Source organism: Danio rerio, chromosome 9 (genome assembly GCF_052040795.2).
Source record: "Danio rerio strain M-AB ecotype USA chromosome 9, GRCz13ab, whole genome shotgun sequence".
In the NCBI taxonomy this organism is placed as follows: Eukaryota; Metazoa; Chordata; class Actinopteri; order Cypriniformes; family Danionidae; genus Danio; species Danio rerio.
The window spans coordinates 12,868,067-12,884,300 of NC_141029.1; the positions used below are offsets into that span (position 1 = coordinate 12,868,067).

The window sequence follows — 16,234 nt, forward strand, 5'->3', positions numbered from 1 at the left end:
ATTTAACAGCACCCTTTACATGCCAATTTACACATAACAGCTGCACATATAACATTGTACATAGTAATATACCTGTACATACACTTGTCAATTTGTATATTTGCATTCCCTACTTAGTTTTATTTTTAAAATATATATAAAGCTCTTTCTGATTCTGATTTAAAAATATTAAAAGTGGTACTTTCTTTAATATGCTCTGGCGTTTTATTCCATCTTTCTGCTGCTCTGGCTGAAAAAAAAACAAAAAAAAAAACTAATTGTCCAAAAATTGTTCTCTTGAGTTTGGAATTTGAATTTCTGGAAACCAGACAAGTTCAAGTCACAATTCATGATATTAACAAGCCATTAACTAGCACTACTAGCTTAATAAACCCCTATTAGCTGTTACCAAATGTCCTTGTGGAAAACACCAAGATCATTGTAATGCTCGATACTAAAATATAAAATGGGATTCTCTTCACATCAGGGCTCACAGATCATAAAAGATTAGAACACAGAAGGAAACAAAGGTACATTATAAAAAGTTTGGTGTATAGTGAAAGAGCAGTGTACATTTTCACCCCTAAATTTTCAGTCTCCTTTGAGGTCAATGCTAGAGGATCCTAGTCCCAGTTGCTCTCCAACTTGAGATTTTGAACAGATCCTGAAAAAAAGCTATTAAAAACCTCAGCAATGGAGACGGGGGAAAAAATTTCTGGCTGCATGTGGATTTCATCCACTTTTCTCAGTCGCTAGCAGACTTGAAGTCACAGCATCTTTGTACCGATTAAGATATGGAACCCAAGTGTGAAATGTCCTCTTTATTGTCTCAGTCAGCAATACTTATTTCACGTATAACTTCTGAAACTATATTTGCATGATGTTCATTCTGACATTCTGGCAACAGGCTCATTATTAATGTTAAATAAGCACTTCTATGAGCTCTGTGGAATTTTGATACTATAATAGGACTATTTGCTGATAACTTGTTTTATTGGTACAAGGTTTTGAATAAAAGAAAAAATATATATATATTTTTATACAGGATCTGGCACAGAGAATGTATCCAATATTCCTTGAGTGAAGGATCAATTATACATTATTGGAGTGGTTTGCAGAATCTCACAGCTCTTTGCATTGTAATGAATGTGATCCTAGTTTAACATTTGTGTTAATCCTGGAACAACATTTTTGTTTGAAAATGTAATCTATACCTATTCCATATACCCACACCCAACCACAACTGTAAATTATTCCCAAAATCAGAGGACAATTATAGTTGGATAATAATCATGTAGAAGAGCATAAACATAACCGTAAGCCTAAACTTAAACTATAAACATATCCCTTAATTCTGATTGGCTCATTGGAATGTTAATCCAGGATCAACATAGATGTTAATGGAACATGTCCTACTTGGTGAAATCACCAAAAAATCTTGGCGGTTATACTATTGTCAACTGATACAATGATATATACTTTAAAGGTGAATAAAGAAAAAAGTAAATACATCACTCACTATCCTTTAGCTTAGTCCCTAATTTATGCAGCAACACAGCACTCAAATCTCAATCTAAAAAGTAAAATCATAAAGGTTTGAATCTATAAACAAGAATCTCTTTTTTTTTTAAAACACTTTTTTTTCTCTCTGTTAAGGTCCGTTTCTGCGGCGGTCATTATCTAATAGCTGCTTTGAGGTGAGTCATGTCTTATACTGGCATTTTTAGCCAATATTAGCCATGTATGCCTATGTGACACCGTGAAGAGAGTTTGGGGCAGTTGCATTTGTTGCTGTTTTTGCATTATCAACATACCCATAACCACTTATTCATCCTTAAACATTTGTATCAAGTAAACAAACTTGTATCATCAATTTGGAAAGTTATTTTATCTTTAACATTTTAATATTTAATAAACTCACCATCGGATAAGCTTACATTACAAGAGTTCTATCATATTGCTTACAGACCAAACTGTAAATGGCTAGCTTTTTTCTGCACTTAACTTCTCCTGAAAGAAATACATTTCCATAAACAAGCAAATAGTCTTTAAGTATTTAAGTTTTTAGTATTTAAACTGTAGGATGTACCACAGATGTTTCTAGCAGGAGCATAGGTGGATGTTTGTTGGACATAAGTCAATAAACGAAACATTTGCTACAGATCATTTTAATAGTGAAAAATATATAAAACAAAACTTAATTTCTATATTTTGAAATCAATATTTCTTTGTGTGTGCATGTGTGTGTGTGTGTGTGTGTGTGTGTGTGTGTTTGTGTGTGTGTGTGTGTGTGTGTGTGTTTGTTTTTCTAGTTGTGCTAGTTCTCCAATTTAGACTAGGTTTAAACAATGTTTGGAACCTAATATACAGTGCACAGCATAAATGACACTTTCTTTGTAAAAATGAAAATTATTATAATTTCCCTGCCCACATAGCAAAATTTCTCTGGCCCAGCTCTGGCCCACACAATCAGGTTTTGCTTGGCACACATGCCGCAGTGAATTACGGTACATGACTGGACCAAATCTGGCTTCCAGACAAGGGCCAAACACAGACCATATCTGGGCCAAGTCTCAGCCAAGTTAATAACTCATAACTGGGCCTGAACTGGGCCAGATAGGTTGATGTGTCATGATTGCAATGAAATTGATAAACCCATGGAGTGATGCGCTTTAGGCACACTATGGGCATGCTTTTTCTCAAAGTGACCTGATTGGTAGAAGTTTTTTTCTTTACTCAAAAATGATTTTAGTGTATTTTAAATGTGGGTCAAGACTGGCCAAACTCACATGGCCCACTTATCAAATTTTTAAATCTGGGCCAAATACTACGTTTTACATCTGGCCCAAATCTTGTGTGCCGCCTTAAAAACCTCTGCCAAACCCGGGCCATGTTTGGCCCACATGCTGTATGCCAGTGCCGGATGAATGCCTGCTGTGCTAGCTTTTTGCCAAATCTGAGCCAGAATTCTTTGCTACTAGGGTGTGGTTAAATTTGGGAAATTTAAACAAAACAGTTTTATTAAAGTTATATTAATTAAAATTATAGTTTGGTCACCAAACATCATTAGAAATACAGAGTCAATTAATACATTTATTTAAACTTGTATGTTTCTCTTTATTTTTTCTCTTTATCCAAATTTAATACAGTTTTTTTACCTTAACACATAATTTGGGTGTTGTATTTTGTTAAATTAGCCATTTTGGTTTTGGATTATCTAATGCATATAAATTAATATATTAATGTAAATAATCTGTTTACCTTATTCTGCTATGCGGAACTGCTCTTGTTTTTGTGATTGTTTTAGTACTTCCGATTCAGCTGCTTGTTGAACTAATGACTAGGAATAAAATACGACAAAAAACGGTCAAACTACTTGCTCTACAAACAAGTGGGTTCATAATTATACTTAAAAAGTACAATAATAGAATAAGAAAAAATCTCAAGTCTCAAGCCAAAAAGATTCTAAGGGCTAAGCCCAACATATTTGACAAAAATAAAGCCAATAGAAAATATTATTTTAAAAGTGAGATCTGTAATTGGTGCACTGTATTCTGGGCACTAAGTGAACACAAATCAGCATCTATTATTAGATCAATAGTAACACCTAGTCTACTACTCACTTGAAAACATATATAAAAGCCTATTAAAAATAAATGTAGAAAAACAGCGTGCCAGTACAACTTTAGCGACAAACTAAAATCACCTTGTCAACTGTTTAGTTTCCATTCTAAACCTGTCATAGGTTCCAACCTGCATTCATGTATTAACATTTTATGACTGACTTGATGATGCAGATTGACACATCTTAATTATGCATCATGCCTGCATGACCTTGTTTGATTTCTTTGCATAAAACAGAGATCATCTGTCAGTAAAAGTAACAGCAACAAAAGTCATCAAGCTACAAGCCACGCAGCTCTGAGTTAACAATGAAATCCTCTATAAAACTGTACAGTAATAAATTCCTGATCTATCAGAATCGTGACCTGCAGTGACGTCGACGGCCAATCCATCCCATCAAAACAAAGCTCCTCAACCTAAGAAATATGTTTTTTATATCAGAAAATGTAGCCGCTTCTGAAGCTGTGCTCCAGGTGTGCTGTGCCTATGGACTAGAAATCAAAATAAAGTCTAATCACTCTCTTTGCTACAGTTTGCTGCTCGCCCATATCCTATTTCACAGTTCAGTGAAATCAAACCACTGTGGCTCCAATTTCATCCTGGAGGACTACTGAGGGATATGGTTAAAAGTCCACAAGCAGCTCTCATGTCTTTGGTTCACATACTTAAAGTGTGTTATGTGGGTCAAGAGCTGTGTTCAACTGCATATGATATAACATATAAGACCGATAAAGCACAATGTTATCAGCTACCTCCTGTCATGACATCTAGTCTCATACATTACATATCACATGAGAATATTAAAGTGATAGTTCATATAAAAAAAAATAATTCTGTAATCATTTACTCATACTTTTCTTTTATTAAGGCCTATTTGACTGTATTCTGTTGAATACAAAATAAGTTATTTTGAAGAATGCTATAAACCTGTAACCCTGTCGTCACAGTCAACTCTGTTCTGCATTTCAAATATGCTGACAAGTGCAACGAGCCACTGGATAAACATGGAGGTAATTGGTCAGCTGATAAATGTGAAAAGGAACGGCATCATATCTCTCCGTAGCATTCATTTTAAAGACGAAATGCAGCCATACGTTCCCCTGGCTACATAATTCGCAATCTCCAGAAATGTATATAGAGCTATGTTTTCATGTTGCAACTATTTCTTTTTCCTACTATGATTACAGGTTTTCAATTTTCTTCAAAATATCTTCTTTTGTATTCAACAGAATCAAGAAACTCATAAAGGTTTAAAACCACAGAGATTGAACTATTTTACAGAACTAACACTTAGAAACCATAAAATTCTTATCTCTCATGGAAATAAAACTAACCTAAACTAACTAAAACTACTAGATGTAAACTACTTACAGTACATACACAAAGTCAATCCAGTTTTCAGAGTTGAAGCTCAGTTTAGTTCACCGCTGAAAGTCCAAACACTAAAGAGCAAATCCATCGATGGCAGCTCTACAAGTCCCACGCCAAGCAAGCCAGTGGCGAGGAACAAACTTCACCTATTTACAAAAGTGAAGGAAAAAGCCTTGAGAGAAACTAGGCTCAGTTGGGCACGACTATTTCTCTTCTGGCTAAACTTCTTGTGCAGAGCTGCAGTCTAGGAGTTGGACGCTGGAAAACATTGGACGTCCATCGTGGAGAAGCTACAGGTGTAGGTCACCCCTTCTGTCACTGTGGTCTGAGGAATCAGTCTCATGCTCTCCATTCCATGACCGCCACAGAATCTGTTCAGCATACGGCATGGTCCACAATTACGGATACCTCTAGATTTAATAATTCACTTCTAAAGACTTGTAATCACCTAATGATTGTATCTTGATAACAATTAAAAATAGACAATCAGCATAAGCAAAATAATTTCCTAATAATATTCAAGAGCCATTTATAATATATTTCACAGTATTTAATTGGACTTTTACACAAGACATTTAGATACCTTTTAAATCCCGGCTCCCTTGCACAGAATGAAGGTCTATGGCATGTAAAAGACTGAAAATACCATTTGTGAAGACAGCCACACTAAATTAATGAAGTGTGTTGCTATTAATCAAATACAATTACTCAAATTGCGTTTTATGTATTTTCTGTCTTAATTTTGAACACTGGCACTTTTCCCTCCTCTTTAATTACTGGCCAGAATATTGTTATTTTGTAGCATTAATGAGGAAATGGTAAATGATATAAATGATTGCCTTCCCCACTACACTGTCCACAAATCATAATTCACAGTCCTGATATCTCAAGGCATCAAAAAAAAAAGATCAAACAAACAAAATCTTGTCCCAGGGCGTGATGTGGGTTAAAGTTTCTTCTAATGGGTGGAATCTTAAAGGAGGATTAGAGCTGCTGCCGAGGTGCTTTTGCAGATTAGAGCACAATGTCACAGGGGAACACTCAACTCATTTAGAAAGAAGGAAAAAATAACAGCTAGCTAATCTTACAGTTTGTTTAATCAGGTGTAAAAGACTGAGACAATAGTTGGACCAAATCAAAGAGAAATTGCATTATTACTCTGGCCACTGTGGAAGACAATCAAAATCCGAGGCCTCATTTATACAATGTTGCACAGAAATTCTTAATTTGTTCTAATATCATTTAGCAATAGCGCGAAAGTGCAACTCAGAGACAATGAACGTGTACACAAAACCCATGCTTCACAGCGCATGCCCTTCCAACCGCAACCTAGTTCTGGGAAACATCCATACACACTCATTCACACTCATGCACAACGGCCAATTTAGTTTAAACCAAAGCACCCGGAGGAAACCCACGCACACGCACAGGGGAAGAACATGCAAACTCCACTTGAACCAGCGACCTTCTTGCGGTTCTTGCGAATGTGCTACGCACTGAGCCACCATGCCGACCTGGATGTTTCATATCACAAAATATATTATTACGTGATTATGGTTGCGGTTCTAAAAAAAAAAAAAAACCTGCATGTGATTTGGCATGTCTTTATATTTACTAATTCTGCTAAAATGTGCTTTTAATCTACTGGTACAAAATATATTTTGTACAGATATAACTGATGACACATTAACTGCATTTTCCCAGGAACAGCTTATTTATGTAAGATTAAATATATGTTTAGATAGATGGTAGTTAAAGTGTGGAATCTTTACAGTGTTACTGTTTAAAATGTTACGTTTACTTGGATTTTCATCTATGTACATTCTGATTGGCTGAATGACAAGTTGGTTGTTACTTTTGTTATTCTTTTACAGAGTGGTAAATCAAATCCCAAATTCTCTTGTAAAATAAAATAAAAAACAACAACTTGGAATTAACTGTGTAGCCTACAGAAGGTCAGTTTTACTGCAAAAACAAAAAATCTTTAAAGACACTTTTCTAAAAGTGCCCCTGATTTGAAAATTTCACAAGATGTCAGTAACAGCCAAAGACACCCATATATGCAAAGAAAACAAATCTAATTAATTTACAAATCGAGTAATTTGTAATACAATGAAATGACAAAGGGAAAAAGTATTGAACACATGAAGAAAGGGAGATGTAGAAAGGTAGCAAAAGCCCAGACAGAAGCTGAATTTTTTCAATTCAGCAAGACAATGATCTAAAACACAGCCAAAAATATTTTAAATGCTTTTAGAGAAAGAAAATCAAGCTGTAGAATGACCCAGCCAATCACCTGACTTGGATCCAATAGACAATACAAAATAAAGACCAGATTTTATAGGCGAGATCCACAGAACCATAAAGATTTGTACACTCTGTTGAAGTCTGTGAATTAAAAAAAGAACACCTGAGCAATTCATATATATATATACCAATGAACACTTATTAGATGTGCAAATAACTGCAGTACTACAGATTTACCTCCAGAAAAAGTGTGTACGCTTGCTCAGACCTTGATGTGGTATGTTTTTAGAAATGTGAACGTTGCCATGAATGTAAAGAGTCACAAAACACATTTTTTTGAGCTGTTGACAGTCATATATATGTCCCACACTGCTAAAATACCATTAGGACACATATATTACACTAAAAAGTGAAAATTGGTTGTTTTTGCGGTATTTCAAGCAAATTCGTACTTCCGGTTTGAAACTAATTTTTAAAGCTGCGTCATGGCCATGAGATCTTAGCGTGTAGACTGCACGTCTGTACCTAGGAGTACCTTATTACGTCTCTGAGAGTGCTACAATCATTCATGAGTAAAACTTTGTTCAACCAATCAGCGTGCTCTATTGTGTATGCGGTGCAACTTCATTAATATGCATCATAGCTTTGAAATTCGCGAAGATGTTTTTAACTGTTACAGTGTTCAGACAGCAGAAAGACGCCACGTTGTGTTGCCAAGTGGGAGAACAAGAATTGCTTGGAGGTACGGGTCATCAGTGTTGCTTTTATAATTTGCTGCAGTGAAGGTTTCGTTTTCATTTTCCCTCCATGAGAGTGCAGCTGGACCTACGTGTGAATTACAGTGCACGCGACGCGCGACACAAATATGTGTCTAAGGAACATTTTTACCTGAGAGCTTTTCTCATCTGGAAATGGTGAAATCCGGATTTGCCGCTCGTCTCTTTTTAATAAAGACGCAGCTCCAGTTGGTGTCGATTGTCCTGTCTCTCCAGATTTGGTAAGTGAGCAATCAGTGGTCTTTGTTTGTTTATTCAGAGGCAAAGTTAGTTCGTATCATCAGCAGTACTCTTTCAGTGTTTAAAGACGGACCTTAGTCAAATGTTTTCTAAGTTAATGAAGTTTACCATACGTTAATATCACTACAATATTATGGACTGAAAAATCTGCAGTAAATGAGGCTCTCCGAGTGTAAACATGTAAGCACCACAATTAAACTTACCGTCGTGGAGGATTTTGTGACAGGAATAACACACACGGCTTTCTGACGCTACCTACCAAGAGCATCTAAGTTACTGAGAAATGCAGAGGTTTTTTTTTTTCTCTCATTTGCCATGCGGCAACAAACATTGCATGAAAAATACACACTTCTAGCAATTCCTCGAATTAAATATCTCGTTTATCACGAATGAAATTCCTGAATGAAAGAGCCAAACTGCAGGTTAAGTCCACCATTTAATAATTAGGCAAATAATTTTTAGGCAAAAAATTTGATTACTGATGTCCTTGTAAACACAGTCAATGTCTTTCTCCTCTGCATCTGTGTGTTTGTTTCGTATCTGTGAAAATCCGACACTCCCATTTTTATGCAAATTTTTACAGACCTTAGTACCCTCTTTCCCTCCTCCGACACCCCCCCCAAACAGAGCTGGACATGCCCACTTTCCTGACTTTTTCCAAAGTAGAGGTGTGAAAAAAGCCTGCTGAAACAGGGGGTGCACACACTCTAAGATGAAATCTGAGCGTACACACACTCTATAACTGAGGCCCCAGATCTCCTCATTTCTCTGAAGACACTTCTGTTTTCTTAACTTTACAGATCAATCTGTGTTCAGTCTTAAAAAGACAATTTTCTGGCAGACAATTCACTGGCTACTTCTGCCAGTGTACTGATAATGGAGCTTGCTAATGGGAGAGGTAAACTTTGTGACCCTGATTGGTGATCTTTAACCCGGCAACTGCATCCCAAACAGTTGCTCTCATTACAGTAAGCTTCTGCTGCCATCTCTGCTCATTATCCTCTTACAATACGAGAGTAGCTAAAAACATCTCAGTCGAGTAATTGCATTCAAGCAGACTCTTCAGTTCAGCATGCTCTATACACAGAGCAACACAACAATTCAGGACTTTTTTTTTGCCACAAAATTGCAAAGAATGCAGACAATTGAAAATGTTTCATTACATCTTTAAAGCTGTTAATAAAACAGCATTTCGAAGAAGTTGATCTCGCAATTGAGTCAATTTGGCAACACATGCATGGCAGATTTAGGCCAGTATCCTGCTGATTCACACTGTGAAAAGAAGCCATTCAATTTAATGAAAACACCTAAAAAGTAAGCAAGTCAATCTCTTTTCATTTTACAGCACTTTAAAACCGTGAAATGAAAGTCTTGCATGACTCATTTTTATTTAATTTCTTTCACAGGTGTTTCTAGTCACATTAGCATATTTTCCCAGCCGATAATGTAACTGTAAACCTTTTTTAAATTGCTTAAAAAACACATGGCTCAACAGTCTTATTATTTTTTTTCATTTACTTTTTTGCCAGTGCCTCCTTTATTTTTAGAGTTTATTAAATTGAAGCTACTGTATCAAAATATATAGTATATAATATATTTAAATGGTATCACATAGTAGTAAAATAAAATCGATTTTGAGTTAATTTACATAAATCATCCAAAATTTATGTTCTTTAAGATTACATTTTTATTTTATTATTTATTTTAAAATAATTTTTATAGTATTTTTAACTCTAGGTTTAATTCACAGCCTCGGTATGGTTCCAAGCACATTCACCTCAGTCTGGAGCAAAAGCCTCCATTCACAAAATAACAATGTTGGCAATCTGTAAGATGTCCATCTTCCCAGTTGCACATAAAAGCCACTTGCTGAGGCTGTGGATCAAAGGTAATAATGTTTCAAATACTGGTTCCTTGCACAGACTGATCATTTTGCTCCGTAAGACTGCAATGTGCAGTTCTATCGGGAGTCACTATAAATTAATTTTGTGTCTCTAGCTGTTGACTGGCCTTTTTGAACCACTAACCCCCACAATTTCTGATAAAAAATAAAATAAAAAAAAACTTTTTTAAATGTTCTCCTGAAGAAAAAGTCAGCTGAAACTTGAATTGTCTAAGGGTTAGGGTAAACAAATCAGAAAATTTAGCTGATTGGACATGATTTGAAAACGCATTCATCCATCTGTATAAAAGGTCCCACAGTTAACAGTTAATATCAGAGCACAAACCAAGCTATTAAGCCTAAGGAATTAGACATCTAGACATCTGAGAAAGGATTGTATTGAGGCACAGATCTGGGTAATGCCTAGTTCAGACTGCGTGATTTTAGCTCCGATTTTGGCTCGCCGACAGGTTTGGAGAAATCGCCGACAAATGCTTGAAATCACAGGCAAATCGCTGCTCGTGCACGTGAGTGACAATCACACAGTATGAACTATCAAAGACGCGATCTGAGAGAATCGCCGATGAGTCGCCGATGCCTGTGAGATATTTGGCATGCTAAATATCTTGAGCTGTCGGCGATTCAAATCATGCCATGTGAATTGAGTTTTGACTGAAAATAACATCAGCGATCGCCTACAGCAAATGAGAGAGCAGCTTTCACTTGTGTGTGTGTGTGTGTGTGTGTGTGTGTGTGTGTGTGTGTGTATACCTGCTGCAGGCCAGCGGGAGGCTGGAGGGAAGTTAAAAGCTCTTTTTTGGTTTATTTGGACCCACGAAATGGAGGAAAAACTAGTGGAGGTTTGACAGGACTCAGGAGCAACCGTGTCTGTTTAACATTTCATACAGAAAGAAATTAGTTTATTATAAACGTTGAGGAAAAATGGCTAATTCCCTTTAAACCCAGGTGAGCAAACATGTACATGTTCTACCCCATTAAAGGCTTCTTTCTCATTATGTAGTTAATAACAAAAGATATACTACATGTTTTTGGCTGTGAGACGTAGTTTGGACGAAGTTGTTGGCGATTCTCCCTATAGTAAAGTCATGCAATGTGAATGTCCATGTCGTGGAACCATCTTGTAGTGTAAACAAAGCAGCGACGAAACGATAGCCCAGATAGTCATGCGGTGTGAAAACATCTGTGACACGACTACTTTGAAAATCATGCAGTCTGAACTCGGCATTAGTGTTCAGAAAAAAAGATTTTGCATAATGGAAGGTCCCAATGAGCACGGTGGCCTCCATCATTTGTAAATGTAAGAAGTTTGGAATCATTAGGACTCAAATTTAGTCAGACCAAACAAACCAATGAATGATCATGCCAAATACAAACATGATATTATCAATCCATTGCTAATGTCAATTAATGTCTAATCTACATTTGCATCCAAACACATTAAATCCAAAGTGTTTATGCAGCGCACAGTGGCTTATAGATGGAGATTATGAGCAGTAATAATATGTTTTTGCAGCCTGTGGTAACAATGTAGAAAGTTCTTTCCTTTAGTTTGGCTGGAATGATCTAGTTGAAAGACATTTTAAACTACCGAGGTCAATATTATTAGACCTTTATGATTTTTATTTCACAACTGGCTACGACACAAATCCCTGTTGTCCAGTGACTTGCCTAATTAACCTAGACTGGGTTGCGTTTCCAAAAATCACCGTTAGCCAAGTCTTAAGGGCGTCACACACCGGATGCGCACATATGACAGTTTAAAAAGTATCACACACCAGACGCGCACATTAGCATGATATTTAAAATTAAACTAATCAGATGGCACTCTGTGGCACGGCAAAAATATTAACAGTGTCCTGAGTCGTGGCTGGGCATCGCCGACATGCGGCACCGGTGTGTGTACCCTATGTTTAGAATTCTAAAGTGCATGACATTGCGTGGCGCTACGTGGTGCGTCGCCGAGCGGCGCTTCTGGTGTGTGACCCTCTTTAGTCAAGAAGGAGACCAAAAAAAATCTTCTTGCTGGGTGAAACAAAAAGAGTTTGCCAAAAAGCACCTGAAGAACTCTCTGACCATGAAAAACCAAAATTCTTTGCTCTGATAATACAAAGATTGAACTCTTTGTCTGTAGGAAACCAGGCATTGCTCCTAACCTGACCAATAACATCCTTATAGTGAAGCAAGTTCAGCATCATGCTGGAAGAATATTTTTCAGTGGCAAAAACTGGGAGACTAGTAAAGTACAGAGACATCGTTGATGAAAACCTGATCCAGAGTGCTTTGGACCACAAATTGGATTGACAATTAATCTTTTATAAGCTCTAAAACAATGGTCTCAAACTCAGTTCCTGAAGGGCCGCAGCATTACATAGTTTAGCTTTAACCACCTCCAACTCACACCTGCTTAATAGCCTCTAGTACTCTTGATTAGTTGAATCAGCTGTGTTTGATTAGTGTTGGGGAGAAACTGTGCAGCGCTGCGGCCCTCTAGGAATCCAGTTTGAGACTTATGCTTTAAAACAGGGATGTCCAAATTCAGTCCTGGAGGGCCGGTGATCTGGAGTGTTTAGCTGGAACCCTAATCAAACACACATGAACCAGCTAATCAAGCTCTTACTAGATATGCTAGAAACTTCCTGGCAGGTGTGTTGGATGCGTAGTAGGAGGTGAGCTTCCCTCCCTCCAGAACATCTACAACAGCCGGTGCATGAGGAAAGCCAAGAGAATTATCAGCGACTCTAGCCACCCAAGCCATAGACTTTTCTCTCTGCTACCCTCAGGCAGACGGTTCCGCAGCATCCGATCACGCACTGGCCGTCTGAAGAAAAGCTTCTTCCCCCTGACTATCAGGCTGATGAACACTTAACACACCCCACACAAACTCTTCCACAGCCCTCACTGCACACCATCAATATGTAGCATGCACTGCACTTTAACCAATCCATACTTGAAACAATACTGCCTACAACAACTATGTGGACACCTTTTTATATCACTGTCAATCTTACATTGTCCTGTTTTTTTGTTTTGTTTTGTTTTTTGAGAGTATGCTGTTGTATTTTGCACTGTAGTTGTATTTGCACTGTCGTTGTATTTGCACTGTATTTTAATCTGTATTTTTTACTGTCTGGAGGCAGCACCTAAGCTTTTCACTCATAATAGCAAACATGCTGCTGATGATGTGACAATAAAAGTTATTTGATTTGATTTGAAGCAAGTTGGAGCTAAACTCAGCAGGACACCGGCCCTTCAGGACTGAGTTTGGACACCTCTGCTCTAAAACAACACTGTGAATGTCCTTGAGTGGCCCAGCCAGAGCCCAGACTTAAAGGGCCATGAAACCCCCTCGTTTCAGCAGTGTGTTTTCACACCTCTACTTTGGAAAAAGTCAGAAAAGTGGGCGTGTCCAGCTCTGTTTAGGGAGGAGTGTTGGAGGAACTAAAGTGGGATGGTGTGGGAGTGTATATTTGGGCACGCGCGAGTTTCAGTCAAAATACACACACATGAGAAAGTGATGGTGTTTAACCTACATGGACATCTGTAGTCGAATTATTTGCCAAATTATTAAATGTTGGACTTTAACTGCAGTTTGGCTCTTTCATTCAGGGAATTCATTCATGCCCCTCGCGACAAACGCGATATTTGATTCGAGGATCTGCTCTAAGCGTGTATTTTTCATGCAATGTTTGATACTGCACGGCGAATAAGAGAAAAAAAACTCTGCATTTCCCAGAAACTTAGATGCACTCGGCAGGTAGCGTCAGAAAGCCGCGTGTGTTATTCCGGTCACAAAATGCGGTGCTATGTTTGCACTCAGTGCAATAGTTAACTTAATTCGATACGAACAAACTGAATAAACAAAGAGCACTGGCCGATCACTTACCAAATCTGTAGAGACAGGACAATCACCAGCAACTAGAGCTGCGTCTTTATGAAGAGGAGACTAACGTCACAAGCGAATCCGGATTTCAGCGTTTGCAGATGAGAACAGCTCTCAGGTAAACAATGTTCCTCCTTAGACACGTAAGTTATTGTTGTCGAGCGTCGCGTACACTGTTAATCCACACGTGATCCAGCTGTGCTCTCACAGAGAGAAAATGAAAACGAAACTTGATGGCAGCAAACTATAAAAGCAACACTTCACGCTTGTTTTGCCAACACAACGTGGCGTCTCTGTGGCGTTAACACAGTGACACTAATGAATATTAATGAAGTTGCACAATAGAGCGCTGATTGGTTTGAACCAAGCCTTACTCATGCATTAATGCATCACACTGTAAGACGTAATAAGACTCACTCTGGCTCAGACGCCCAGTCTGCACGCTGGAATACAACGCTATTATGTCATGACCGTGACGCAGCTTCAAAAATTCGTTTCAAACAGGAAGCACGAATTTGCTTGAAATAACGCAAAAACAACCAATTTACACTTTTTAGTAAAATATAGGTGTCCTAATAGTGTTTTTAGCAGTGTGGGACACATATACCACTGTCAACAGCTCAAAAAATGTGTTTTGGTGTTTCGTGACCCTTTAAACAACTCTGGGAATATCTAAAATGCGCTGTGCACTGACACTCCTTAGGTGTATGAAACTTGTACTCAAAAAAGACTTGAGACTGAAATTCATACCAAAGTTATGTTGTTGTTGTTGTTGTTGTTGTTGTTGTTGTTGTTGTTGTTGTTGTTGTTGTTGTTTTGAGCAAACACTGTGAATATATTTTTGTTTATTGTAGATTATGTGTACTTCTATTCTTAAAATGTCATACTTGCATTGCCTCTAATTAAAAAATTTATCAGTCGGCAATGCACTCACAAATGCGTACACTCATGCACAATACTAAATTATATATTGTTTGTCATTTGAGTTTGATCATTTTTTTTTATTTTTTTTTACAGCTTCTGAATAAATTTTAATAATAAAAATAATGAACACATTTTTGCTTTTGTTCACATGATGGCAAATGTGAATTCTGGGTCCAAAAACAAAGGCATGCGAGCTCAACTGAGTTAAAGGACATTCCTGAGTGTGATGATTTCCGAGCTAAAGACTGTCTGAATCACTTCCATGTTTGCCAGGGAATCCCAACAGGCAGCTGTGACTGGGCTAATGACAGCAATCACTGATTACACACACACACACACACACACACACACACTTATTCAGACTCCAAGGCTTTATCATCACCAAGGAAACAAAGTCTTCCATCATGGAAACGTCCTTGATTGTATCGCTCTCGGAAAACAAAGACAATCAAAACTAATGGATCTTTATTGCCATTGATAGAAATGACTGCAACTGGGTACTATTGTGATGTGAATATGAAATAGTGTATTATATTGCCAACTGATTATTATTATATTGCATCACTGGTTATTTTGTCAATCGAACTTGAACTTTTTCTGAACTGAATTCCGCAGTACTTCAATGGCGTATAACCACCAGAGGAAGCACAAGAGTTATGCTAATGTCAGATTCAATGGCTCTTGTGTATGACCGTGATCTTGAAAGGCTTCTCACTGTGTCTGTAAAACATGAGCTGTCAGGATGAGTGGACAATTTAAAAGGATAGTTTACCCAAAACTGAAAACTGTCATCATTACTCGCCCTTCACTTCTGTCACATAATAAGTTATTTTGAAAAATGTAGAAACCATCCTTATTTTTTTCTACTATGAATGTCAATGGTTAAGGGTTTCTAACATTCTTCAAAATATCTTCTATTGTACTCAACATGAAAAAAAGCTCATAAAGTCTTGGATCCACTTGAAAGTGAGCAAGTGTATGTAAATGTTCATTTTTGGGTGAACTATCCCTTTAGGATGGCAGTGGTCAAAACAGGTTCATGATCAAAATTAGAGATTTCACTAACACTATCCCACAGCGATTCGTAACTTTTTGATTTAGTGGCTAATTTGTATGAAATCGCATAAATCTCATTGGTAGAATTTATGACTTGCTTATTCCCCAATGACAGTTAGGTTTAGGGGTGGGGTTGGGTCATACCTACCTTTAAAAAAACTGAACTCATATGAATTGTTTTATATGAATTAGCAACTAACAAACTGACCAAATGTAAAATATTTACGTTTCTTC

The 16,234-nt window shown here is 37.3% G+C and overlaps 1 protein-coding gene and 1 long non-coding RNA gene across 3 annotated transcripts in view; one reads left to right on the forward strand and one right to left on the reverse strand.

Annotated features, from left to right (window-relative positions):
• The window catches only part of nup35 (nucleoporin 35), a 232,768-nt gene that overhangs the window by 137,264 nt on the left and 79,270 nt on the right, over positions 1–16,234 (reverse strand). The gene's annotated exons all lie outside the window — the stretch shown is intronic.
• Positions 1,144–7,105, forward strand: LOC147835257 (uncharacterized). The gene is made up of 3 exons (XR_015499231.1): positions 1,144–2,153; positions 2,292–2,404; positions 2,961–7,105. It is a non-coding gene; the product is annotated as an uncharacterized LOC147835257 (long non-coding RNA).